Source organism: Ambystoma mexicanum, chromosome 5p (genome assembly GCF_040938575.1).
Source record: "Ambystoma mexicanum isolate Mex_15411 chromosome 5p, UKY_AmexF1_1, whole genome shotgun sequence".
Taxonomy (NCBI): Eukaryota; Metazoa; Chordata; class Amphibia; order Caudata; family Ambystomatidae; genus Ambystoma; species Ambystoma mexicanum.
Window position 1 is genome coordinate 763996869 of NC_090930.1, and position 27124 is coordinate 764023992.

Genomic DNA, 27124 nt, shown 5'->3' on the forward strand with positions numbered 1-27124 from the left:
CCAAATATTTTTTAGATACACAATATACCATTAGGTTAGCCTGTGACCAGGGCAAACACTTGGTACAGTATTATATTAAATGTACATTCCAGATACTTTAGTGTATTAAAACAATTAATAATTTCAACAGTAATGATACAAATGACCATTCAATAAGTCAATTTATACAAATATGTGTTGTGTAGATAGCCCACCGCGTTTGAGTGTAACTCTTCACCAGGGACAATTGTTTTCAATTTTAGTCTACAAAGAAAGTTAAAAAATGAACTTCCATGAGTTTCATATTTATATTAGTGCAAATTTCAAATAATGATCAATACATACATAATTCTTGTGATGACAACATGTCCATACTGTTTTACAAGGCAGACCCTTTAGTTCAAAGTTCACATAAGGAAAAAACTAGTTCTCATTACTCATCTGTTTACAAAGTATGAACTGGTTGTGAAACTGCTTTTCTATGACTAGTTGTTCTTAGGTACACTCCCGTCCTATTCACGGTCTAGATATGGGTGAAGGGGATTTATCTATTTGCTTATTGTAAAATGGCTGTTACTGTGTTTTTTCGTAGTAACTAGTATTTAGTGGGAAAGGAAATTGGGGGACACTGCATGTATGGTAAGGATTTTTTCTATTGATGAATCCAAATGTGTAATTGTCACTAGTCGTTGCTCATAATATTGTATAGTTATTCTTAACGCTTTAAAAAATCATTGAGAGGATCGATACTGACCTTCGAGTGGTTCTTGAAAAAATGTCGGTAGTGGGCAAAATTTAATCTTTCCAAATGTGGCATGAAATAGGGTCCTTCTATCTTGGGCTCTAGATTTTTCTAAGGAACATAAGTGTGTATTTTAGTCTAAGACGGTAGGGATCCCTCTCTTCATACGAAAAGGTAAATATTGTCTTACCGTAATGCAGACTCCTAAATGGTTATGTGGAGGTTCAAAGTGGAAGAGTTGATGCCGTCAGATTGTCCCTAGGAGTGGTTGTGCCTCTGGGAGATGTCAGGAACAGTCTAAAGGTAAGTAGGCAAGGATTTTAAAAAAGTGGTCAAGTGGGAAACCAGTAAGTGGGAAACCAGTAAGCGCAAAGAGGGATCTTTTGTTCCCTCCATCTAAAGACAGGTATGCAAGGAAAAAATTGCTAGAGAAAAAGTGCAATTAAAGAGTGATCTGTGGTTCCCTCTGGACATACTTCAAATGCAGGGACATCCAGAAAGGGAATCTCCCATCGCCATCACCTCACTAGTAAAATAACTTTCTTGATCCGACTGAATCCTTTGTGGGAGGCCGAAATAAGAGAAGATGTGGTTGATCATTAATACAGCAGCTGTCTCCACCGTACGATTCGGGGCTGGAAGGCATTCTACCCACTTTGTGAACAAGCATGCCACAGTCAACATGAACATGTTTCCTCTAGAGGAGCGATTCACTGGCCTGATGAAATTGACTTGCAATTCTGGCCAAGGCAGTGTCATTCCCCTTTTTCTATAGGGTAGCTCTGTGTGTGAGTGAACAGGGTTGAACTTGAGCACACACAAAACAACCCTTTAGGTAAGTGTTGAGGTCCTGCCACATTGTGTGGCCAGTAGGCAACCTTGCACAAGATTTCTAATGTCGCGTTAAACCCCCAATGCCTGGGGAGGCGCTGTTACATTCAAACGGAATGGCCACCGAGAGAGTAGCTCCGTTCAGGGGAAGATCCTTTTTAGCTGATCCTTCCATACTGGTGCTGCGTTTCTCCTCGAACATCTATGGATTGATGCCCCACGGTCTGCCAAGGGTTCTGCTAGGTTGCTGTGTCCCAGAAAGGGACCGTTGCAGAGAAAACTCTGTTTCTTGGATCACCGCCTGGCCTCGTCAGCTGGGGGAGGGGCGGCTGCTTCCTGGAGCCACGCGACTTTGCCTGACACCATCCCTTATGTCGGCGGCTCAGCTCATGGCCCCCCGAAGGTAAATATTTATTTATGTATTTAAAATGTAATCACAATATATTTTAATAGGTAAACAACAATCACCAATCGGGTGACAGAACACTGAATAATATTAATATCTTTAACGCACTAGGAATCAAGTAATGAGCACGAAAACAAATGCAGCACAGAAAAGAATACTTTAGATGGCACTATGGTTAGAGGTTCCCCCTGCAACACCCCTCAACCCCCCAATAGGCAATTAAATAGATGTGAGGAGAGAGCAGGCATTCAGGAATAGCACAAATCAAACAGAATATCAGTCCCACCTTCCCCCTTCAAACACAAGAGAAAAACAGAATGGACTTTTCAGCTGTCAGATTGGCTTTTGAAATTGTCTTTGGAATTGACTGAGCAAAAACACCAAATGTGGTCAAAAATATTTAATTTGTTATAAATTCCTATGGGAGCCACCTTGAACAGTTGCAAACAATCACAGGCAATGATTTATTCAGAAGAAAGCATTTGAAATCTTAAATTCCAAGTGGGAATTACATGAAAGCTAATTCACACGTGTGACATTTCTCAGAATGGAAAATCACTGCAAACGTTTCCTTACACAATATTCACTATAACGCTAGAATAGTACTGTTTGGGTAAGGATGTTAGGTACCAGTGGGAGTTGAAATTTCGTTTCTATCATAAAAACTGAGGGAGTTATAGAGGTTTTAGTAAAGGTCGTTTTTGTAAAATAGGCGTGAGAATGGAAAACAGAAATTCGGGTTTAGAAAGGACAGATAGGTTTTCTTATGCTATATTAAAGACTACAAAAAGGAGATGCCACACAGGAAGGTCATTCACGGCCGCTCATAACAGTTCATGTGTGACACTCTAGTTTCCGTTTGATTTGGGAATTACTTTTTTTAATCAATCAACAAGAAGTTAGGGTTTAGGAACACAGATGAGAAGAGAGTCAGTGCAAAGATAGTTCTAGCAACATAATGGTTCTGAATTAGAGAGGGGAGGGGTCGAGATTGGGATCATACAATGCAGATATATTATGGGTCACTGTTCTTCCTATTAATACTCACAGAATAAGTTATTAAATTGGACTGTCAGTTCTGGTCATGAATTCGGCAGGTCCACCGGCAAATAGGCACCTCTGGAGGGATTTGGGTCAGTGGTGCGGTTCTGGTCAAGTTTGGACTGCACCTCAGACTGGATTTGGAAGGGCCCCTTCTCGTGACTGGAAGCGGTAGATAGCCGGATGCACATTTTCAGCAGGCACGCCTAATGGTAGCCAGCCAAGCTGAATTAAAAGTAAGTCCCTTCAGGTTTGGGACTTTTGCAATTGGGTCAGGCTAGCAATAATTTTGCAATGCTAGGGTCTGGATTCTGCAATTAAATCTGGATCTCTCAGAGAATTCTGGAGTCAGCTACAAAAGGAAGAGTTCTGCAATAAGGTGCTGCGTGGACATCTGGATGGGTTCTGGAAGCAGGTTGTTCTGGAAGCAATGTGTGGTTCCCTATGTGTAGTGCCCTTCCTATATTTATTCATTACACATTTTATGGCATGGGCAGAACTTCAGAACACACCCCCCTATCTGTGAGTGGATACAGGCGTGCACTTCGTTTTGGTTGGCAGCTTAAAAAGGGCTGTCATCTTATGACAGGATTTGGGAACTCCCCCCTGGGTTTTTACCCAACACATACTTTTCACAAATGTTCATTTCTTCCATTATGTACCCTCACCAATAGAGATGCATATTTTTTACATTTGATTGTCTACATTTACATCCAATTTCCATCTTTATGAGAGCTGTATGGGTCATTTTATGGATTTTTATCAATTTTACCCAGAACACTTTGGATTCATCATTTCTAATTCGATACACCTGTGGGCGCTGATCAGTGGATCATGAACATACCATTTTAAGCTTGCAACAGTAATAGTTTTGCAACAATCAATGTTTTTGTGTATCTTTTGTTCCTTATGTAGTAAAACCTCCTACCACATCTTCAACTGTCTAGCATGAGTTCAGGTTTATAAGTCTGTATTTTTCACTTGTCTACTTATGTTGGCTGTCATGTTAAATGTCATAAAGTTCTGAGGCAAAAACAAGTAATTTCCATTCAAAATCCAGTCCAGGTTTTTCTTCTTGCTTCCCAAAGTGAGCAGATGGCCAGTCCTTTGAAATTCACTGAGAAACCTCCCCCACATCCTGCTCCTCCTTGCAGAGGCCAATCCCCAGCATGTCCTTTGTTCTCTGGTCAGTCATCAGACGAATATCCAATGCAGCCCCTTTGAGTGGCTTGCTGGGATTATGCGTGACCCATTAACAGCCATTAGCCTTCCTGTTCTCAAGGGAGTGTCAACAGGAGATGTACATTTTCCAAAGACCAGGCCCTGTCACATCAGACACATATACAATATAATTACAGAGTATAAAGGATTTAACCATTTCAAAAGAATAAGCCCTTCACCAACATACTTGAAATAGTGGATTTTGCAACTTTTCAGGACAAAGAAATACATTTAAGCTAAGTTTTACAGCCAATTTCTTTAGGCAGTTGTCAGGCTGTGATGCCTGGATTCCTCTGACTGCCTGGATTTTTCCATGATTCTAGCACACTCTCCTTTCCATAATTCACTGGGGAACATAACTGAATTTAGTGCCAAAATAGCACGTTGAAGGTTGCCCTTGATTAGGAAACTGTATTTAGGTGCATTTTCGAATTTTAGCCATTCTGTGTGCTTGTTTCCAGTGACAGGTGACAGATGACAGCAGTGATGCCTGATTTTATGCCACTTTGCTGGTGTATTTGGCAGGGCTTGCAGCTCTTTTGGTGGGTTTTGAACTCTGCGCAATTTTGCAGACTTAGTGTGCACAGGATTTATTGCCTCCATTCTTGGCAATATTCTTCCCCCATTGGAAAAGGGGTGCAGTGTGGCGCAGTGGCGTGGATAAAAATACTCCAGACTACTCCCCGTCTTTAATCTTTACCGAGGTCCAGCAGGTGACTCGCTGCTTTGGGGCTGTGCTCCCGACTCCCGCCGACGGAGCGGTTCATGCCTATCAAGCCCCTCTGGCTCTGCACTAACATCTGCCGGAGGCCCTGCAGTCCGTGAGGTGCACCCCGGGATGGGCTCCGTGGGCACCCTGTGATCTACAATGAAGGTTTGGCTGCAGCAAGAAGGGTCATAATGGAGAAGTGCTGCTCCATCCCTCCAATGGATATAAGATACCGGGGCTCCCCTGCACACAATGCTGCAAGCTGGACTGCACTCCAGACACTCTAACCCCACTGCTGTGCGATTGATATTGGGGAACCACAAAGGCTGCACTTCGATTTCCACATCAAGGGACACTACTGACCAGATCCCGCTACTCCACACATTTGAGCCCATTACCCACATGTGTTGGGATTACAGTTGGCAGTGGGAGTGTGTACTGCACCCACGGCCAACCACTTGGAGAGCATCAGGACCAGTAACGTTACCGTCTTTTACCCTAAAATATGTGGGAGGTCACAGTTCACTCAGTAGTGGTTTGGGTCGACCCTACTGGTCATAGCTGCATTGCCTATACTGGCGACCCGGCTCTGCTTTGGTGCCTAGGCCCCTCTTGCACCAAGACTCTCTTCTGGTGTCTTGCATGGGAGACTGTACCCTTTTAAGGGGGTGCTGTGTGCCTTCGATATCATCCTATGATCGCAGTGGCCTACCGTTGCTGCGTCCTTACATCAGACCACTGAGTCGCAAAAAATGATGGAATATATGCGGCAGGGATTTACTGCTCTTCATTCAAAACTGGACGATTTGAGCGGACTATATGTTCAATCAAAGCCCATTTGGAGAAAACTGACACTAGTGTAACGGAGGTGGAGTCTAGGGTTGGAGTGGCTGAAGATGATGTTGTCGCCCTCTGGATGGAAGTGAGCGTTGTGTCTAGGCAGGTTCTAGATGTCAGCAAAAAGAATGAGGACCTGGAATCAAGCTCCAGGCGCAACAACCTACGCATCATCAGGGTCCGTGAGGATAAGATCGATGGCCCTATGGAGGATTACTTTGAGCGCATCTTGCTTTCACTTCTGGACTCTACGAAACTCTCTTCACAGTTTGCAATAGAGAGAGCCCATCGATCCCTAACAGCGAAACCCAGGCTGTGTGCTCCTCCCCGTCCCATCATACCAAGAGTGCTAAACTACCGAGATAGGGACTCCCTTCTTCGAGCAGCGAGAGCCAAGTGTGACCTCTTCCTTGGATCCTCCAGAATCCACCTTTACCCAGACTTCTCTGTAGCCATTCAATAAAAGCGGAAATCCTTTCAGGCCACTAAGAAGAGGCTGCATAATCTGGGTGTTAAATGTTCGATGCTTTACCCTGCTAAACTGAATTGAACACTTGAATCAAGTCTTCTTTTTCACCATCCCTGAGGAGGCTTCCCAATTTATTGATGAACACTTTCCGGGCTAAACCAAAATACGACCCTACTGCGGTAAACATTCAGGTCTGTTTCTAGATGACTGTCTAACACTACCAGATGCGGTTCAGCACCTGTATAACGGATGCACCTGCAGACCACTCGTTTTCTCGGTTCAACTAAGATCTAGTTTTGACTCACAAAATTGTTCCTTCATTTCTTCATTGTTGTTCTTACATTATGCACCACATAAAGCTTAGTCAATACCCACACTCTGAAGTATTTCCACTCATGGCCAATGCACGGGCCCCCAGGCGATGCTACCGCTGTTCTTGGTTAAACTGGAGGTTGTGTGGGTTTTCACCTCTATGATTGGAGAGGGGTGAGGGTGGGGGCGGGTTGGGAGGGGTAATCAGTTAAAAAATGATTGACACATGGGAATCCGAGTATTTAAATGCATCCAGATTGGCACTATCAGATTGGGACACCTGTGCTTCTGGGCTGGGCGCCGTAGTCTATTTTCAAGTTTAGGCTGTTGCCTGTTGTTACTGATTTTCCGTCCTAATGGTTGAGGATAGTATTGTATGCACAAGCTGGAATGTCAAGGGACTGGGTAGTCACACCAAAATGCGTAAATTGCAGTTATCTATTGAACGGCACAAAGTTAAACTACTCTTCCTGCAGGAGACACATGCTCTTTCCAGTGGAGGTGAGGGGTTCGCTTGATCATGGGACCCTCAAGGTAATTACACAAACTATTCCACCCACAACCGCAGAGTCATGATCTGAATACATAAGAGCCTTAAATTGCAACACAAAATGACTCACATAGATCTCCTGGGAAGCTATGTCTTGCTGTCTGGGAACTTGCTTGGCAGAGAGGTTGTACTACTTAATGTATGTGGCCCTAACATAGACAATCCTGATTTCTACACACATCTCTCCTCCCTGCTGTCCGGGTTTCCTTTTGTCCCTATCCTCTGGAGCGGGGATTTCAACACTATCGTAGAAGTGGAGCTCCAGGCCCCGCCAGCTGTCCAGGGTGGCTAGAACCTCAGGGAAGTGCAGGCCCAGCTGGTTGTGTCTGATGCTTGGAGGCTGCTCCACCCTGATTCCCGTACCTACTCCTATTACTCCTCAGTACACAATTCACACTCACGCATCGACAAATGGCTCATCTCAGATATACTAGTTAGAACTTCTACACAAATGTCTATCCTTCCCAGAACACTCTCTGCCCACTCCCCAGTGATAATTTCCCTGAGGTGGGGTGCGGACAACCCAGGGGCTCTCTCATGGAGGTTAAAACCGCATTCTTTGCTCGATATTGCTTTTGAAACAGAACTGGGGACAGATATTGATTAATTTTTCATGCTAAACACTGGCTCTGTCAAATCACAAGCCACTCTCTGGTAGGCAGTCAAAGTTTTCATTAGGGGGATTGCACTTTCCAAAGAGGCAGGGATCCTTGGAGTGATTCGGAGGAACATTGCAGAGAGCGAATCTTGACTCGCCCTCCTCGAGACCCAGTATGCTTCCTCTCAGTCACCCGTCATTCTTTCTGATATAGGCCCAGAGCTGGATGCGTTCCGTACCCACACGGAACGGGAACGGAAGTTCCTGGATGACCCCCAGTCTGCTCGTTGATATGGGGAAGGTGAGCGTCCTGGTCGCGTCCTGGCTAGACTGATCTGTCAGGAGACTGGTTCGCCCCATATGCTGGCTATAGAGAGGGCCGATGGCACTCTGGCTCTGTCATCGCATGACATTAATGCTGAATTTCGTTCCTTTTACGAAACACTCTACTCCAACGCGAACAATGTTTCTGCGCCCGACATTGAGAAATTCCTAGATGGCCTCCCGCTTTCTGTCCTTTTCCCTGAGACTACGGATGCCCTGGACAGCCCGATTACAACTGAGGAAATATCTGAGGCTATAAACGCCCTGGCCTCTGGGAAGGCCCCCAGATTCGAAAGACTCCCGTTAGAGTTCTACAAGCGATATAAAACCCGCCCGGTCCCCCAATTATTGGCTGTATGGGAGGATTCCTGTGAGACGGGCACTCCCCCCCTCTCTTCGAAAGGCAATCATTTTGGTATTGCTCAAACCAGGCAAGCCTCCCACACAATGTGGTTCATACCGCTCCCATTCCCTCATCAATTGTGACATCAAGATCTACGCCAAAGTGTTAGTCCTAAGGCTTGCTCCATATATGTCATATATCATTCACCTGGGCCAGTCAGGCTTTACCCTAGGGCACTCCACTTCTCTTAATCTGCGTTGATTATTCAACATACTTGCCCTGGTCGGCCCAGACACACAGGTAGTCGCAGCCACTCTCGATATGCAGAAAGCATTCAACTCTGTCCACTGGAGCTAACTCTGGCAGGTCCTCGAGAGGAGCAACTTTGGTCCCCATTTTCAGACCTGGGTTAAACTCTTATACTCTTCTCCCGTTGCTAAGGTCCGCACCGAGGACCGATGCGTGGCCCAATTCCCAATAGCTAGAGGCATGAGGCAGGGATGTCCCTTCCCGCCATTAATATTTGCCATAGCCATAGAGCCCTTGGCCGACAGGATACGCCAACAACATGCACAAAGAGGCTTAAAACTGTCTGCCCCCCCGAGATCATCTCCCTCTATGCAGACGATGCAATCCTCTTCATCCGTTCCCCTGACCAAAACATATCCCCAGTACCAGAGGATGTCATTCTTTTCGGTGAAATGTCAGGTCTCAAGGTAAACTGCTCTAAATCTATATTATTTCCATTAATCAAGGTCACCACCCCTGCCTTAGACGCCCTGGGATTTGCATGGTCACAATCCGAGATCACCTATCTTGGAGTAGTGGTCAGGCAACAACAGCATTCTTTGTTCAAGGCCAATTTCGGGAGCTACCTGACCACACTTGCTCGAAAAAATGTGCAGGCTGGGCTAAATTGCCAATATCTCTGGCCAGTAGGATTGGCATCCTTGAGATGATAGTGCTACCCCAACTCTTATACAGATTCCTGAACATCCCTCTTTAGCCCGGTCGCAAATTCTTTAAAACACTGACCCGAACCATTAACACCTTCTTGGGGCACTCTGGTGCGGTCTGCCTGAAGATGGAGACACTGTCCACTCCAATGTCAAGGGGTGGGTTCGGCAACCCCAACTTCGAGAGGTACTGGATGGCTGCTCAGACACATGCTTCCCATTGGTTTGTATCTACTGATCCCCCACTGCATGTTAAACTCGAACGTCTGGCCATTGAGGGTCGGCATATTCGCTCCCTAGTTCTCCCCTCCCACAGCTTCAAATTTGAACCCCTCGATCCCGCTGGATCCATGGTACTGGCCTTGAATATGCTGTGGAAGCAGACTAACACCTTACGCCCATTTGGAACTTCCTCCCTGAATCCCCTCGGGTAGATCCCACAACAAAACACGTCTCTGGGTTGGTGTGGGCATCAATGCTGTCCGAGATGTCTTTGACCAGGTTATCTTACTCGAATGGCCGGATTTACCGGAATCTCCGCAGGGTATGTCCTCCCACTGGCTCCACTATGCAGGGCTGCGCCACTCTCTTAAAAATAGGTGCCCAGACGTTCCCTCAATCCCTCCGGACGATCCAATACTAACCAAAATCCTGAGCACCATGACCTTCAAGGGGAAGGTCTCCAGATTGTACATCCTACTTCAGGCTAAAGCCGCTTCCCCTTTCACTAAACTCAGGGACACCTGGGGGAGGGATCTGGGTACTGAAATGACAGACCACCACTGGGACCGCTTGTGTGCCCAAATTCATGAAGTGTCATTTAACTCCCGGTTTAAACTGATCCAATATAACATCCTCCACAGATTTCACTGCACTCCGATCAGATTACACCGCATGTCAAAAGACCATCCCCCCTCTATGCCGGAGATGTGGTTCAGAAGATGCGGACTACATGCATATGCTGTGGTCCTGTCCAAGCCTTTCCCTGTTATGGGAGGGGGTATGCACCACTGTTTCTGAAATGCTGGATTGCACTATTAACCCATCTCCCTTGACCTGTCTGTTCCACTAATTTCCCTGGCTGGGGCGGGACTCCAGGAAACTGGCTGGACTATGTATGCTATTAGTGACCCATTGAGTCACATTATTTTTGCTGCGGCCTGGGATGCCCACACACAGTCAGTGGCTTCGGGCTGTCACCTGGGCCTCAGATACCGAGGAGAGTTAGGTAGGCCAGTAACCATAGGTGTCCAGACCCAGAAACATCTGGTCCCCATTCCGCTCCTATATTTCTTCTCTACTCACTGAAACTGTAGATGACGCCAGTGACCTGGTCTCCCCGGTTCCCATCACTGTTTAACCTATGCACTTTAACTGTTGATTTGTCATATGTATCTCTGGTTACTTTGCCACCAACTGGCTCTTTATTGCTCTGTACAACTTTCTGCCAAACTATGTATGTGAAATATATACTTATTAACTATTTGTATGCTGCTCGTTCTCCCTGTTGCAATGTCAAGTATAATAAATAAAGCTTAAAAAAAAAAACCTAGGACCGGCAGTGGCTGTGTCATGGGCATGGTTCAGCATCAGGCTTCGGAATGAGGTAGGTACCATCCACTGGTCACAGCCAGAGAGGGCTCTCCCTACCAGCGTCTTGGATCTGGAACATCTAGGAAAACTTCATCAACACCCGTGAATCCTCTTTACCGGTACAATCCGACTCGATTAGAGGAAAGATCATAGGGTCTGTAATGTGTCGATAACATTTCCCAATGATCGGGCCCTCCTTCTGTGCAGTGTTCATTTCTGCATCTGGGGTATCTTTACTACACTGGGCAGTTGAGAGTTCACTGTTAGCACGAGTTTGTGACCTGGTGACAGTGGGCATTTGGATTTTACCCAGCAGGGATTCTTTTTCTATGACATCCCTCAGTAGAGCTCTGGTTTCAGCCAGTTGATCAGCCAGGTTATTCCCAGTCTTATCTGGCTCCTCTATTTTGGAATGACCGCTTCTTCCAATAGATGGTCATCTCATTTGCGATCACCAGATCGCCAATTGACTGGATCAGTTTGACATGTTATAAGGGTTTATTGTTGGCACAAAACATGCCTCAATTCTTCCAGTTAATCAGGTGCTCCACAAACCCATTCCTGCCATAATCAGAGTCAGTGATTATGACCAGTTCATTGAGTTGGTTGTGCACTGCAGTGAGGATGGCTTGATGAACGACCATCAAATCTGCAATCTTACTACTCTGTGGTCCTATTTTGTAACCAGCAGAGGGTGCAGGGATTTCAATCACCCAGCCATTTCCAATGCCAGCCACTAGCTATCTTTCCTTGTTGTCAACATGGTACGTACACACATCCACATAAACTGTGGGTACCCACTGACACATGCCTTCCTCAGAGTCCTGGTGTGGGAAAGTTAAGTACGTCCCCGTGTTGTTATTGGTCATTAGACTTTCATCCTCAAGACAGTTTTCTTGAGCACAATCATGCAAGTCCACCAACCCTTGCGCTATGGCCATGTTTTGGCCATATCGGACCTCCAGAGGAAAGCCTTGCATGGACAGAATCCAGGAAGTAATTCTAGAATTACTGATGTTCCCTACCCAGATTCTGTCACTTTGGAGATATGGCAAGGGTTGGAGAGGAGTCTGGACAATGATGTGCTCACCCTGGATGAATGGGCGGTAGTTTTTTAATGACCACACCATTGCCAGGAGTGCCTTCTTGCAGTCATTGAATTTTTCCTCCACGGAGGACAAAGTCTAACTCGCATAAGAGATGACTTTTGTCATGCTTTTGATACAACACTGCTGTTAGGCAAGCATCTGAGAACCCAGTCTCCAAGTAGAACCCCTTGTTCTTTATGGGGTAAACCAAACAAGGAACCTTGGGAAAGGGTTGTTTAACTGCCTCAGCTTGTTCCAGACCCCACTCTCACTTGACTCTTTAATAAATGGAACAAGGGTCGAGTGAACTCTGTGTAGTCTTTAATGCACTTTCAACTATAATTAGTGAGTCCAAGGAGGCTTCTTAATTCTAGCAGAGTAGAAGGGTCTTTTTCTTTCAGTAAGGCTTCCAACTTCTTCGCCTGAGGATTAAGACCCTCAGGGGTGATTTCGTGACCTAAGATGTTCACTCTGGTCTTACACCACTGAGCCTTCTGAAAGGACAGTTTTGCTCTGGCTTTCTGCAAATGGGTTAGAGCAAATTTCTGCTATTTGATCCTCTAGAGTTGAGCTCTTGAGCAGAACATCATCTACATAGGCCAGGTTTCCCCTTTTGCCCAAGTCGGGCATTATCTTATATAGGAAGATGTTGAACTTATTGCCAGAGTTGATGTATCCAAAGGGCGTTTGGGTCCATGTGTACTGCTGCCCCCGCGAAGCTAAGGGCAAGATTGTTCTGGTATTCCCTACTCATTGGTACTGTCTAGTAGCCATTGGTCAAGTCAACAGAGGTGTACACTTTTGACACTTGATCTGTGCCAGCACTTAATCAATGCAGGGAAGTGGCCATCTTGACATGTGGACCTGTTTGTTCAACTCCGTCAGGTTTGCACATCGTCTCCATTGGGCGTCTGGTTTGAGTATCCCCAGTACCGGATTGTTGACGGTTCTGTTGATCAGACAAATTATCGCACAGGATTCTAAGTTCTTAATAATCTCAGTCAGTGAGAAATGGTTTTGTTTGACAAATACTGGAGCCATCTCAGGGTCCGTGGGTATGGTGGTTGAATGAATGGATGTGCGTCCACAGTCGCATAAATCCACTGAAATGATATCTTGGAATCCCAGGAAGACCTGTTTCAGCTTTTGTCTTTGCTCCTCGGTCTCACAGGCATCAGCAAGATTGATCCTTTCCTCAACCATCTACTTGAATGCTGGAAAGACCTTGGGCTTGGCAATTTCAGCAGTATCCTCCAGTTGGGTGGAGAGATCTCCTTTGATGGTATTGACCTGGCCCGTAGGTTCCAGGGATTTGATGTAGTGGTCCTTGACTCTGAACACCACCTCCTTCCTCCTGATGTCACAGGTCACCTATTCCACCCCACAAGGGCAGGAAGAGTACACCAGAAAATTCCCTCCATACTAATCTTTTCTGGAGGAATACTGTCACTGATGTTGAAACAGTCATTGGGATTGGTCCCATAATCTCATTACCTAAATCAATAAAATAATGTTGGGCATCAACCGCCATTCCAATAAAGTTGTCTATGCCCAAAGTGATACTTCCGGGGTTGCTGTTATCCACCAATCTTCTAATGGTGTCATGTTCTAGGTCTACTAGACATGTCATATTTAAATACAAACCTTGTTGTTGGAGATAGGAATTTAAATGTATATAGGTGTCCTGATGTTTGAGGTTCTGTCCTCCCTTAATTTTGAGGGGAATAGTGAATTGTCGCACCTGTTCATGGATCATAACCTCTTCTCACACTTGAACTTCAACCACATTAGGCAGCAATTGAGCTGACCGGAATGCTTTTTCGGTGTTGTCAACCCCCATGGGGTTACCCCCAGTTGTGATCAGGCTTTATTATTAATTAAGTCCAAATTGATTGCAAATCGATTAAGAATGTCACTGCATAAATAAAAGGCGCAAGGGCCATCTCTCACGACCCAACAATTATGTTCTATGCTTTTGTCACCAATGGATATCTTTAGCATACACCTAGCAGGAGATCTTTGGAGTTCTGTGTTTACAGACCTACTTCCTATTTGTCAATCAATTTAAATGTGGGAATGGGCTAATCTTTTGGGAGTTTCCTGAAAAATACTTCGCTGATGAAGCTCCTTCCGTTATTCCGGCATATTCTGGTGAGCACCGCCCCCTCCCCCTCATTTAACTGAATGGGGAAAAACAACAGTTTGCCCTTTTTCTGAATATCCGTCAGACTTTGAGCGGGTTCTTCCTTATCTGGTTTCACAGGCTCCAAGGCTTCTTTGGGTTTTGGACTGGTGTAACATTTTAGGGTAATCCCTTCCAGTGTGGATTGCCACTTAAAACTGTTCCCATCACCAGTCTGTTCTCCTACACAGATGACAGTGATGTCTGGGACTTGGTTAGTCTTCACATTTTTAATATTATAGGCCGGTTAGTCTGATTCCAGAGGACCTTGTTAACACAGTCGATCAGAGGTGATAACCTCCTCAGGAGATTGTTCCCCAGAAAACAAGGTGTGCCCTCTGGAGTCACGACTTTCACTGGATGTTTAACTCAATGTCGCCCAATTTCTTTTTCCAGATCCGCAGTGCCTTCGATAAAAATGTCATTCCCGTTGAAATTCTGCAGTTGCCCGGTAAGTGGTGTGAGGGGCATTTGGTGGCCCTCCCCCGCCCTGAGTTTAGTTGGCAAAGGCCTTTTTGGACAGGCTTAGGATCAAGTGTCCATCAGGGCTGATAATTCACACTGACCCTGCACCTTGACCTCTGCATAAAATTGGCCATCTTTCTCCTTCAAGGTGCAAAGAAAGTATGAGTTATTTGCCAGCTCAGTGTTCATTTTCTTAATAGTGTACTCCAACACTGTGTGATCTTGGTCAATGTTCTGTTTCGGAAGTCAGGAGTCTGTAAAAAAAACTACAATGGCCGGATTTGTGGAATCCTCTTTTTCCTCTGATTCTTTGCTGTCCCCCTTTTGTGGAAAGGACACTTCAGTTTCTGGTCTGTCTGGCTCGCATTTTGGGGTTTGAATAGTTTCTTGCTCATGGTCAGTCTCCTTACTTACCCTGTCCCACTCAAGGTCTTTTGGAGGGATCCCCCCATGTTTGAAAGAGAAAGTCTGCTCATCTGAATACTCCGGGGGCTCTTCTCCTTCAAAGGGATGCTCTTGACCTCCTCCACAAAGTGGGTTCTTCTTTGACCTCTCCTATTTACCCTTTCTTTTTTTTGGGTTTTAACATTTTGGGGGTAGAATAGACACTTTCAGGCTGAGAGGTTTTCAGGGGTTAGTCTAGAAGAGAAAGGAAGCTTCCTCTAGGGCCAGGCATCTCCCCTCCACCCAAGCCCCCTCCTCAGAAACCTGTGAAGTGTCGGATGTTTACTCCCATAATTGATCTCCCGGGGCATCAGCCTTGGGTGTTGGGGCATTTTCGGAAGCAGGGTTAGGTACAGGGTTGGACTGAGCCCTCAACACACGCCCCAGGCTGTCGGTCAGTTGCTGGTCCTGTCACTCCAGCTGCAAGACCTTTTCTGGGCTATAGGGAGGTCTCTAGCCATACTTCTGCTGCCCTCAAAAAGGGTAACTGTCCATTCTCCTGGAGTAGCTTGGGTACTATTAATTTCCCCCATTATCTTCTATCCTGAATCTCCCTTATCCCAGGTTCAGGGACCTATTGTCCTGGAACCGGGGAGAGAAAGGAGGATTATTTTGGAAGTTCTGGTTCGGGGGATATCTGGGGAAAAAGATCAGATTGTGAGGTGGAATAATACTTCTCTCCTAGGGAAGTTTGGAGCAAAGTTTCCCAGGGCAGTACATACCTGATTGGTCCCCCCCTTGGGCTGGGTAAGTATAGACATACCCCAGGATTGGTTTGGCACCCTTGTACTTAGGACTTATATATATGGCAGGGTTAGTGGGGTCATTGGTCTGAGGTCCTGCCTGTCTACATTTCAATTGGGCTGGAACTGAGGGTCTGCTTTGCCTTTCATTCAGCTTGTTGGCAGAAGGAGTATTTTTAGGCCCCTCGATCTCCAGATCCAATGGAAGTGTAGTTTTTACCTCTGCCACCTTTGCAGCAGCAGGGGTGTTAGATGGTTTGGGGGTTTGGGAGGTTACTCTCAGTGGGCTTCTGGACCTCATAGATCCTGGTGGCCATTAATCACCCGATCCAAGGTCCTGTACTCGTGAAAATCCTGCCCCAACTGAGTCATTATGTATTTGGGGAGCGCATGGAAATATGCAGTTATGAACTCCCTATTATTTGTGTTCACCCGCTGGGAAGTCTGAGCAAATGCCAGCTTCAACTCCTGCACCCACCAACTCCCTAGGCGCCTGATCGTACCCACATTGCAAATTGTATGCAGGCTTACAGGCCTCTTGTGGGTTCCTATGTGTGGAAACATGTTTCAAAATGTCTGCCTTATAATTTGACCATTTATAATGATCCTGGTCCTCCAGTACCGAAAAGAAACTGGAGCACTCAGGAGAGAATGTTAATTTCACAAACTCCATACAATTTATGTTGTTTTTAATTCCAAATGAGGATATCATTTGTTCAAACAATTCTAGATGCTCCCACATCTAATACTTAACATTTCTATGGTATGGGGTCATGAAGCTCTTTGTGGCCTTGATCTGTCTAATTGGGTCTTTGACATAACCCTTTCTTTCTATCCCTGTCTTTTTTTCTCTGCACCTGAGTCCATTCACCTTCTGACACAGAGCTGCTATTGGTACTCCATTCCCTATCTTCTAGGCACTCCCTATTTCTATGAGACTGGGAATACCTCCCAGAACCACGGGGTCTGGACTCCTCTTGCCTGTGGGGCCATGAATTCTCTTAGTCATTTCTGCTGTAGTCACTTTTTGCCACAGGAAACTACTCAGTCTCTTCCTCAAACTGCCTCAATTGTGCAGTCTCCCCCTGCCAGACAGTCTGGGGAAATTCACCCCTTCCCCTGAATGTTAAGAGGTTTGTAGGATGTCCCTCCTGGGCTCAGGCTTTGAATGTTCTTCTCCAGCAAAGTGAACTAGGTGGTCTTTCTGCAGTCTCATTTGTTTAAGTCCAAGTCCCTCATTTTCTCATCAAGGGAGTTTTCATGGTCTGAAGTACTCACTTGACTATTCCTTACTTCCCAGGAGACACTGGTCTGATCACCTTCCCTTTTGTGTGATCGATTTGCATATTCCTCAATCGCAGATAAGGACTGGCCTTCTGGATCAGTTTGGCCAGGTCTGGGTACGTTTAGGTGCCTCATGTTTCCCTGTGCTTGGTAGTTGGAAATCATGAGGTCATTCACAGTTGGCCCATAGGAAGTTGTGGTTAACTGGCATGAGGTTCCTGATGGGGAGGGCATCACCCCTGGACCAGGTGGCCTTTTCCAATATCCTGATTGGTCAGGGTCCCTTAGTACCTGTTTGTGTTTTTCATTTTCAGTTGCCAAACTTTCACACCTGCTTCTCTCTGTCCTTATTTCCTCATGGTGTTCAGAGAGCTGGCTTTTCAACTCTGAGACCAGGGCCTGATTGGTCTCAAGCACTTTACTCTAGGCCATTAATTGATCTTTCAATTGCCTGATTGCATTCTGACTTGACTCATTTTCAATGGTGTGCATATATTCAAAGCAGTGTTGGCTTTCAAAAGACAAATCTCTTTTTTTTGCGCATTTCTACACTGTGCTGCCTGTACCAGGCCAGCTTCCACTTGCTTTAAACTCTCCATGAGTTCTACATTTTCTTGACTTTTTCCAGTCAGTTCCTGAGAACTTTCTGCATCCATTTTTAACAGATGCACCTCCTTGTTCAAGAGGTATTTTTCCTTCACCAGTTGCATGTTCTGTTGTTTTAAAGTATGTACATGCTGATATATCTGATAGAGGTTATTTGAGGAATCAACCCCTTTTATAATTAACTGACTGTTTTGATTTTTCAACTCCTTTATTTGCAATTGAAATGCCATAAGATCATCTAACAGACATCTATTATAACTAGTCTGATCATTGACCTTATGTTGCAGTGTGCCCGAATTGTCCACACACTCTTTATGTGCATCTTGCAGTGCAGAAGACTGCGTTTCAAGCTTTGTACTCTCTTGCTGCTGTGCTTTTAACTCGTTTTTGAGTTGTTCTATGAGGCGTTCCTGTCTTAACGTGAAAATATGGTTCTGCTATGCTTGATCTTCTAATTGTTTATGTTCTTTCTGTGCCTCTTATAGAATCTCAGTTTGATTCTGCACAGAGGCCTCACTCTTCTGCACTCTCTCTTCCACTAACTGCAAGTGGAAGCATAGATAAGCTGTGAGCTGAGCCATTTGACTCAGTTCTTCTTGAGCATTTCGGGTGATATAAATTGCCTCTAATGCATTGTGCCATATCTCACCTTCACACCAGATGTCAATTCCTAGCATTTTATCTTGCCAGTTCCCTTCATCCGCCTCTGTCCACCCATCACGAATTAACAGTTTAGTAAACCCAGTTCCCGCTTAATTTTCCCTCACAATGCCAAATCAAAAATCAATTCTTACTCAATCTTAATTTATCGCCTACACGCCACCCTGGAACTCAGGGATCAAGTCCTTGCGACACTTTAACAACAAAAAGATGACTTTCCATCCACCTTAAAGCAATTACATCAAAACTAGTAATCCGTCACAATGCATCTGTCATGAGTCAAAAATAGCCAGCCAAATCACGTCCACGAGCCCTCAATTTGTAACGGTTTATTAAGAGGCCACCCTCAACAAAGGGAGCTCCTTGCCTCCCCAATCTTGGTGTCACACAATAAACGATTTAATGTCAGTTCTTTATTCAGCCCTATCTCTGATGCATATCATACCCCTTGTACCCCTCCCCCTGAGCTACCAATGAGCCCAGAACCAGGCCGGGGTACAGGAAATATATTTGTATTTATTTGGATGATAGGTAACAGAAAATCACACTAAAATATCACACACCATTTTATCCGTGGCACAATGCAATAGACTTCTCTCTAAATAAATAGCTCAACAAAACACATATCAAAACAAATGATCAGGCTCAGGAAGGAGGGTGGCAGGGAAGCTATTCCAGAGGGAGGCCACTACTGAGGATAAAGATCTTCCTCCAAATCTCTGCTTGGAGAACTGGCTCACTCGCAGAAGGTTGGAGGTACATGAGCAGAGGGCTCGAGAAGGACAGTATTTAGGTAGGAGGCATTGCAGATAGGTAGGCCCCTGTCCCCAGAAAGCCTTGTGGATGATGCATAGGGTCTTGAATTTGATCCTTGCGGCCACAGGAAGCCAGTGGAGGGATTTCAGCACCAGAGAGATGCAGTCCCTGGGCTTGAGGCCAAAGATAAGTCTTGCAGTTCTGTACTGGAGGAGTTGCAGAGGGCGAACAGCCGAGGCAGTGACGTTGAGAAAAGTAAGAGTACCTCTGAGGTGGTGTAGCTGGTAGTAGAACTTTTTAGAAATGTCTGAAATTTAAGTGGAGAAGGAGAGAGTGGAGTCAAAGATGACCCCATTGTGTTTTGCCTTGCATGTGGGTGCCGGCGCAGGGCCAAGGGAGGCTGGCCAGAGTGTGAGTGTGAAAGCGGGAGCAGGAGTCCCAATGTGAATGATCTCAGTCTTGCTGGCATTGAGGCAGATGTCGTTTGCAGCACACCATCACTGAATTGCGAACAGGCAGTCAGATATGAGAGAGGTAGAGGAGGTGGCTGAGAGTAGCCTCAAGGAGAGTTGCTTGTCATCCGCAGAACACTGGAAGTTAGAGATGAAGGTGGCAATCACACGTGATAGGGTAGCCAGGTAGATGCCGCAGGTTGAAAGAGTGATAGTAGAGAGAAAGGACCCAAGTTCCACCTGGGATTGCCCATCGGAAAGGAAGGAGGTTAACCACACCAGAGCCTGACCTGTGATTCCCAGGGTGTCACGAAGACGTGCGATCAGGATGTTGTGGATTAGCGATCAAAGGCAGAGGAGGACAGAAGGAGTGTTAGTGTCAAGATTTGAGAGCAGGTCTTCACAGGTGTTCAGAAAAGCATTTTCCATGCCTCTGGATGCTTTAAAGCGAGACGGAAGGTCATGGAGGCAACCAGCAGATTCAGTGTGGAGGGTGAGCTGAGAGATAGCCAGCTTCTGCAGGGGTTTGCCCAGTAAAGGGGTGATAGAGATGGGGCAGTAGTTAGCCAGAATGGAGGGGACTGCAGAGGGTTTTTTAAGAGTGCTTAAGAGAAGTTGGGAAACCTCCAGTTGTAAAAGAGAGATAGCAGAGGTTAGCCATGGCTGGAGCGAGAGAGTCAATGTTGTCCTTAATGGTTTTGGAAGGGCAGGCGTCCACCTGTTTGGAAGAGGCCTTCATAGACCGGACTTGTCTAGTGACCTTCAGTCAGACCCTCATGACAGGGGCAAGTGTATCAAGGGTGTTAGAGATAGAGAGATTGAAGTTAATGAGGGCTGTGTCAGGGTGGGAGTCAGCCGCAGGAGTCGGAGGCAGAGAGTAAGTGGAGGCAAAGGCAGCCATTGTCAATCTTTTCATGGGCATGGTAACTTTGAAACCGAGTGACCGCACCGGGTGTGCTGATGGAAGAAGAGAGGAGAGGTTCAAGTGTGAAGAGAAAAGAGAGTAGTCTGACCAAGAGAGGGAGATAGTGAGAGGGATAGAGAGAAGTTGTGGTAGTTGGATGGTAAACATTGGGATGATTTGTGAATTTTGGATTTCAGACCCCCTACACTTAAAGGCCTTAGTTGGGGAAGCTGGCAGTTTAGGGATTTTTTTCATTTAGGGACAAAGACACTCCTCTTCCTAAAAGACGTTGGAATTAACAGGCAAAATAGGGTTACCCAATTACATGACAGTCTATAGTTTTTAGCGCACTCTGGAAATGAGTTTTGTTAATATCGAATTTTAACAGAAGTTACCCTCTGTTGTTCCACCAAGGGGTATTAATACAATTCATATTAGTATTTAAATAGGCTAAGGATTTACACAGTTGTGCCCTTCTCCCAGCCCGCTATAAAGAAAAAGGATTTAGGGCCCCACCTTTTGTTTGCAACAGGTTAAATTCTATTTACATACAAAACCTTGTTTAAATTCCAGAAAGCCAGCTGCATGTCAATACCCTCTGGAAGGAAAGCAGGTGCCTGGTCAGTCCACTCTCAAGGATGGTCCCAAGTCCCTACCATAGGACCCAGTCAGGTTTTAGGCCTTCCCAGCAAAAGACAGCTCCACCCAGAATCAATCTCAGCCATATCTCCTTTTGGTGTTTCCTTATGGCTGTCAGATGATGTCAGTGTCAGATGGTACATTTCAGCAGCTCTGTCCTTTCCTCATTGTGCATACACTTTATATACAAGTGATGACACCATCACGTTTACAACATTGGGCAGTTCCCTGCAAGAGGTCAGGCAAGAAGAATTGGTAAGTTGCCCTTATCTCTCCGCCCTAGTCCAGCCTCGCTCTATGGATTGGTTTAGGAGTCTGGAGCAGACATATGGCAACTCACATTTGCAATCCCCTTTTTTGTTTTCATGTCAAATGTTGGCAAAAATCTAGTTATGTGTCAAAAGCTTTGTGATTTACTAGTAACTGCCATAATATATATGTATATTGATTCATTGCATCCAACCTCATATTACAAGGCTTTTTACTTCGTTTAGCCTTTGTAATGGCGGACCAGGTAGAAGCCAAAAGAAGAACAGCAGCACAAGTCCTATTTAACAAAGACAAAGCACTGGTGAACACAGCAGGAGACAATTGTCTACCGGCCAGTTTAACTGTACAACAGAAATTGGACAAATTAGAGAGGATTAAAAAGAAAGAAATGTCCAAATGGTGGGAAACAATTACATCGCAAACATACTTGGAGGTACAGCAGATCCCCAGAGGGTTACATATTTTGACTATCCCTACATTTGAAGATATGGATCCCATGCTCATTGAAGAATGGACCAGTCATACCAATTCCTGCTCATTTAGGACGATCAGCAGTCTGATTAAATACACCAAATTAGACAGAGGTAAACTCCTCAAAATAGTAGAAGATATGGAAGAACAGCTGTTGAGCTCAGACAATGGAGATGAATGCAAGAAATGTATGTCTAGTCTGGAGGAAAATCTAGAACAATTTGAAGGCAAAATCAGACTTAGGAAACAACTGAAATTTAAGAGAGAAAGATTGCACTATGAGCAGGGGTGCATATACACTTTGGCCAAAAGGTCTATCAAGCAAGGCTGGATAGCACTACATCAGACAAAAACAAGCAGCAATACGTCCAGAGGATCCTAGTAGCTCAGAAGTTGAGGCGTATCGGATACTGATGCTACTACTTCAAAAAAGCTAAACCTTTTAGACGAGTTCAAGCTACTCCATATGGACAGCAAGATGGACAAAAGAGGATGTGGCAGGTTTGCCAGGCAAGGAAGAGGAACAGCAGGAAAGTCGGGAAAATCAAATCAAGGCGGGACTGTCGATCCAAGCGGAGGCAACCTGAGCAGCAGAACAACACGATCTGGCACAAATCAGAGGGGGAGACTGAAAGGAAGGAAGATTTAAAGCAAAAAATCTTCAACATGTCCTCAAGAATACTGATGCCTATAGAAGAATCAGTACTTACCTTAGGACTCTCCTTCTGTCCCACAGAGACCTTTGACTTTACCTCGACCAGAATGGACTCATTCAAGTTCACCAGAAAGCTTAAACTCACTAGGTTTTTTGCTACCAAGGTAGAACCAAAAATTATGAATGAACTGTGTCTCACTTGTCTGTGAATGATCTTGCCAACCTCACTTGCCTTACGGCTTGGATGATCCTTCAGTCATCTCAGATTGCAATGAGCCATTGGACAATTCTGTCTTATTCAACTGCTTTGGTATCTATATAGATATGAGCTCTCCCAGCAAATTCAAACCAAAATCCATATTCTGTCCCAATATCATCTTCAGCCCTATTGAAGTATTTCAAAAACTAGTCATGGAAGATCTTAAGAAATGATCTACCCACATTATGCCAAGATCTAGAAATGTGACTGTCGCCCAGAATATGTCTTTGGACAACCTCAGAACATACATCAGCCCCTCAGATAAAGGCGGAGGAGTGGTTATCATGGATAAGATCATGTACAGGAATGAGGTAACCAGACAAATGAGAGATGCTAGCTGTTATGAGACAGTTCAACAGTCAACTCTGACAGATACTAATCCAATGTTCTTTACTCTGCTTCAACATTGGCCTGACAAAGAATTGATCAAGGATGACGACTATTTCTTCTTGAAAAACAATCAACCCAAGACTCCTTTGATTTACTTTAACCCCAAAATTCACAAGAGTCTATTACAACCTCTAGGTAGACCGATTGTATCTTCAATTACCAGTCTCCTTGAGAACACTTCTAAATATTTGGACCATTTTCCAACCTTTTTTCATAAGTTTGAGCTCCCATATCCGATATACCTCAACCTTACTTACCAAACTGAATAACGTGAACTGGGAATTTCATTTCATGTTGGTATCCCTCAATGTTGTGTCCCTTTACACCTCAAATAAGCACCAATATGGTTTGGATGCAGGCCAACACTTTTTGGAAACTAGATAAGTGAGTTACCGACAACACAATCATATGCTTTTAGAGATGCTACAATTTTGCATAGAACACAATTATTTTGTGTATGAAGAAACCATCTATAGACAAACACAGGGTACAGCTATTGGCTCTTACATGGCACCTACATATACCAATCTATATATGGGATGGTGGGAAAACAAAATGGTATGGGGGAAGAACTAGAAGATTATGCTCAACACATAGTGATGTGGTATTATTATTCATTATATTGATGACCTTTTAATCATATGGGATGGTTCTGAGAAGTGCCTGTTTCAATACATCAGCATTCTCAATGACCATGTCTTGAATTTAGAACTAACCATTACCACAAGTAGGCAGAACTGGTCTTTTTAGATATCAAACTCCAAGTTGTCAACAATAAATCGAAGAAAAGAGACCAGCTCCAATTTCACCCTGCATGCCAGGAGCCATCATTGCATGGCTCTCAAGAGATCCATACCGTATGGCGAGTTCCTTAGAGCAAAACGCATTTGTAGTACAGACATAGATTACCAGACAGAAGCCAAAAAATGTGGACAAAGATTTGTCAACAGGGGGTATGGACATACCACTGTAGAACGTTCCTACAGTAAAGCTTAACAACGCACCAAAATGGACCTCTTTAAGGCCAAAGTCAAGTCCAAAGATGAAACTATTAGGTTCATCACAGGTTTCAACCATGAAGTCAATACAATTAGGGCCATCATGCTCAAGCTTTGGAAAATACTGACCTGTGATAGAGATCTCAACAGACTATTTAACCCTTCTCCCCAGGTCACTTTTTACAGAGCTTTCACTCTCAGAACATCTTGTCTCCGAGAATGATTAGCAATGAAAATTAACCCCACAGCTGGTTCCCCATTGGAACTTAGACTGTGGGCTTTAAGAAATTCTTGAAATGCACAATGTGCGACTTTGTTACCAAAGATCTCTTTCCTAGTTTGGGTGGCAAAATATGGACATACAAACACAAAATTACTTGCCTCACTAAATTTGTAGTTTATGTCATCTAATGCAGTTGTGTTCTCAACTATATTGGGTCTACCATTGGTGCCTTGAAGTTATGCATATTGCAACAGTACAGAGACATATAAAATGGTGACCTGAATTAGCCACTCACAACACACTTTATGGAAAAGTATAATGGGAATGTCAAGGAAATGTCCTTTCGTGGTTTGGCCCATGCCCCTCAACACAAGAGATTGGGAAACAGAGAATTGAAACTGTGCCAATGTGAGGCCAAACAAATATGTAAATATGACACTTTGAAACCACTTGGCCTCAATATAGATTCAGAAATGCGTTTCTCAGCTAATTTCTTTTCTCCTTGACAAGGTATGACTATGTGAACTGTATTTGTAGTACTACCTGTCTGCCTCCCCAACTTCTACTCCTTGTCATGTATTCATTCTAATTCCTCTTCCTATTCCCCTCTGATACCTTAATATGCTACCACTATATGGTAGATTTGCATGTGCACTTGCATTTTAGAATTGCCTCATTTGCACTTGCATTGGCACTTTAAAAAATATTCCATAGGGGAGTACCAGGATTACTAAATGTGATACTTGCACTTTATGCAAATTCACCTTGCACCTTTATGCGTCTTTGTACAATGATGCATATGCACTTTATATTATCTTACTCCCAACAATTATGAGAGTGACATCCTGGTATCTAGTATTATTGAGCAGTATCTATTAGTGAATGTTTTTGGCATATTATATCACAGTGTTCTGTTAAATTGACAATAGTCTAAGATGTTACCATAAAATTTAGGCTGCTATTGCCTCTTAGTAGCTTTCTCACCCCCTACGGGTTAGCTGCTCTTCTGCTGGCATTCACACCAGTCATGAGCAGCGATTTATTATGTAAACGTGCACTTGCACCTTATGCTTCGATTATTGCTTAATGAAAAGTTAGTGGTCTGTTAGGCAAAGCATCTCTTCATATTTATTTTTATTTTTATTTTATTTTTATATTTGTAAAGCACCTGGCAGCCCGGAGGCATCGTGGCGCTGTTTCAAAAATGTGACTTAGCTACAGCGATTGGGGTAGGCATAAATTATACATTGTTAACAGGCAGTGTTGCAATGATCATAGGTTATACATTTTTACAGACAGTGTTCCAGTGGTCAAATGCCTTACAAGTAAGCATGACGAGCGAGCGGCTTACACGAACAACAGGGTTTTTAAAGCTTTTCTGAAGGCCGTGTGGGATTCCATGCCTCTGATGGCGGGAGGTAGTAAGTTCCAGTTGGTCACCACAAGGACTGGGAAGCTGGAGCCGCCTGCTCTAATCCTGAGGCTTTTGGGAATAGAAACCAGATCTAGCAGGTCTGTTTGATGGGGCGCAGAGACTCTTTGAGAGAGGTAGCGAGGTGCTGTGTCATGGCAACATTTGTGGGTGAGTGCAAGGGTTTTAAAGAGGATGCGTTCTTTAACGGGCAGCCAGTGGACGGATTTTCTGGTGTCCGAAATGTGTTCTCGTTTCAAGATTCCTGTGGCTGCTCTGAGAGCATTGTTCTGCACTGTTTGAAGTTTCTTGATGTTCTTGGCTGATGTGCCTAGTAAGAGTGCGTTTCAGTAGTCTAGGCGAGATCCTATGATTGTTCCGACAATGGTAAGGGGGTTTAGTTGCGTTAGGAAGGGCCTGGCAGCAGTGATAAGTTTTGAGTGGTAGGCTGCTGCTGATGAGATAGCATTCACCTGTCTTGTCATGGTGAGGTTGGAATCCAGGTAGACTCCCAGTGTTTTGACTGACTGGGATACAGGAATACAAGAGCTGTCTATGAGAAAGGAGTCATATCGAGGGCCCATTTCTTTGATTGTGGTTGGAGAGCCGATGATAAGAAGTTCGGTCTTTTCGCTGTTGAGGCAGAGCCAGTTTTTGGCCATCCAGGTCTGGATGGTGGTGTAAATGGAATTGAGGGTTTTATGGTCTGCCTCGTAGTCGCCTGACAGGGGAATGGGGACTTATTATGCCGTTCGAATGTGCAATTTACCTTCCAACATGGCCGTCAGTTTCTACATTGTCGCTACTTGGCGCTAGTAAGCTGTACCATCACATGACTAACAGGCTGAGAGGTGGAGCTTGACATACCGCTCCTATGATCAGTGTGATTCTTTGCTTGTCCACCAAGAATGGCTGTAAGCCATTTATCAACTGTATTTGGTTGTGATGCATTTAATCAATAAAGTAATTTTATGAATCAATCATGATCTCCGAGTGCCGGGGCCATTTCTGTTTCCCGTTGTAGCCTGCTAGGTATATATTCTGCTTCCATTAATCCTGCGGAGTTAAATAAAACAAAAGCCGGGTCCGCACCATGTTGCATGGCAGTTTGGCAATTTGCAGTCATTTGTACAAAAAGCATAATCATTAGCCACATACAATTTATTCCCCACATACCTAATTTTAAATCTGGGACATGTTCATAGCAGTCAGGAGCACCTTTTAGCTCACCATTTCAATTCCCTAAATCGCAGTGGATGCACTCTATTTCAACAAAATCACCTGGAAATGACCTAAAGAAAAACACATCAACG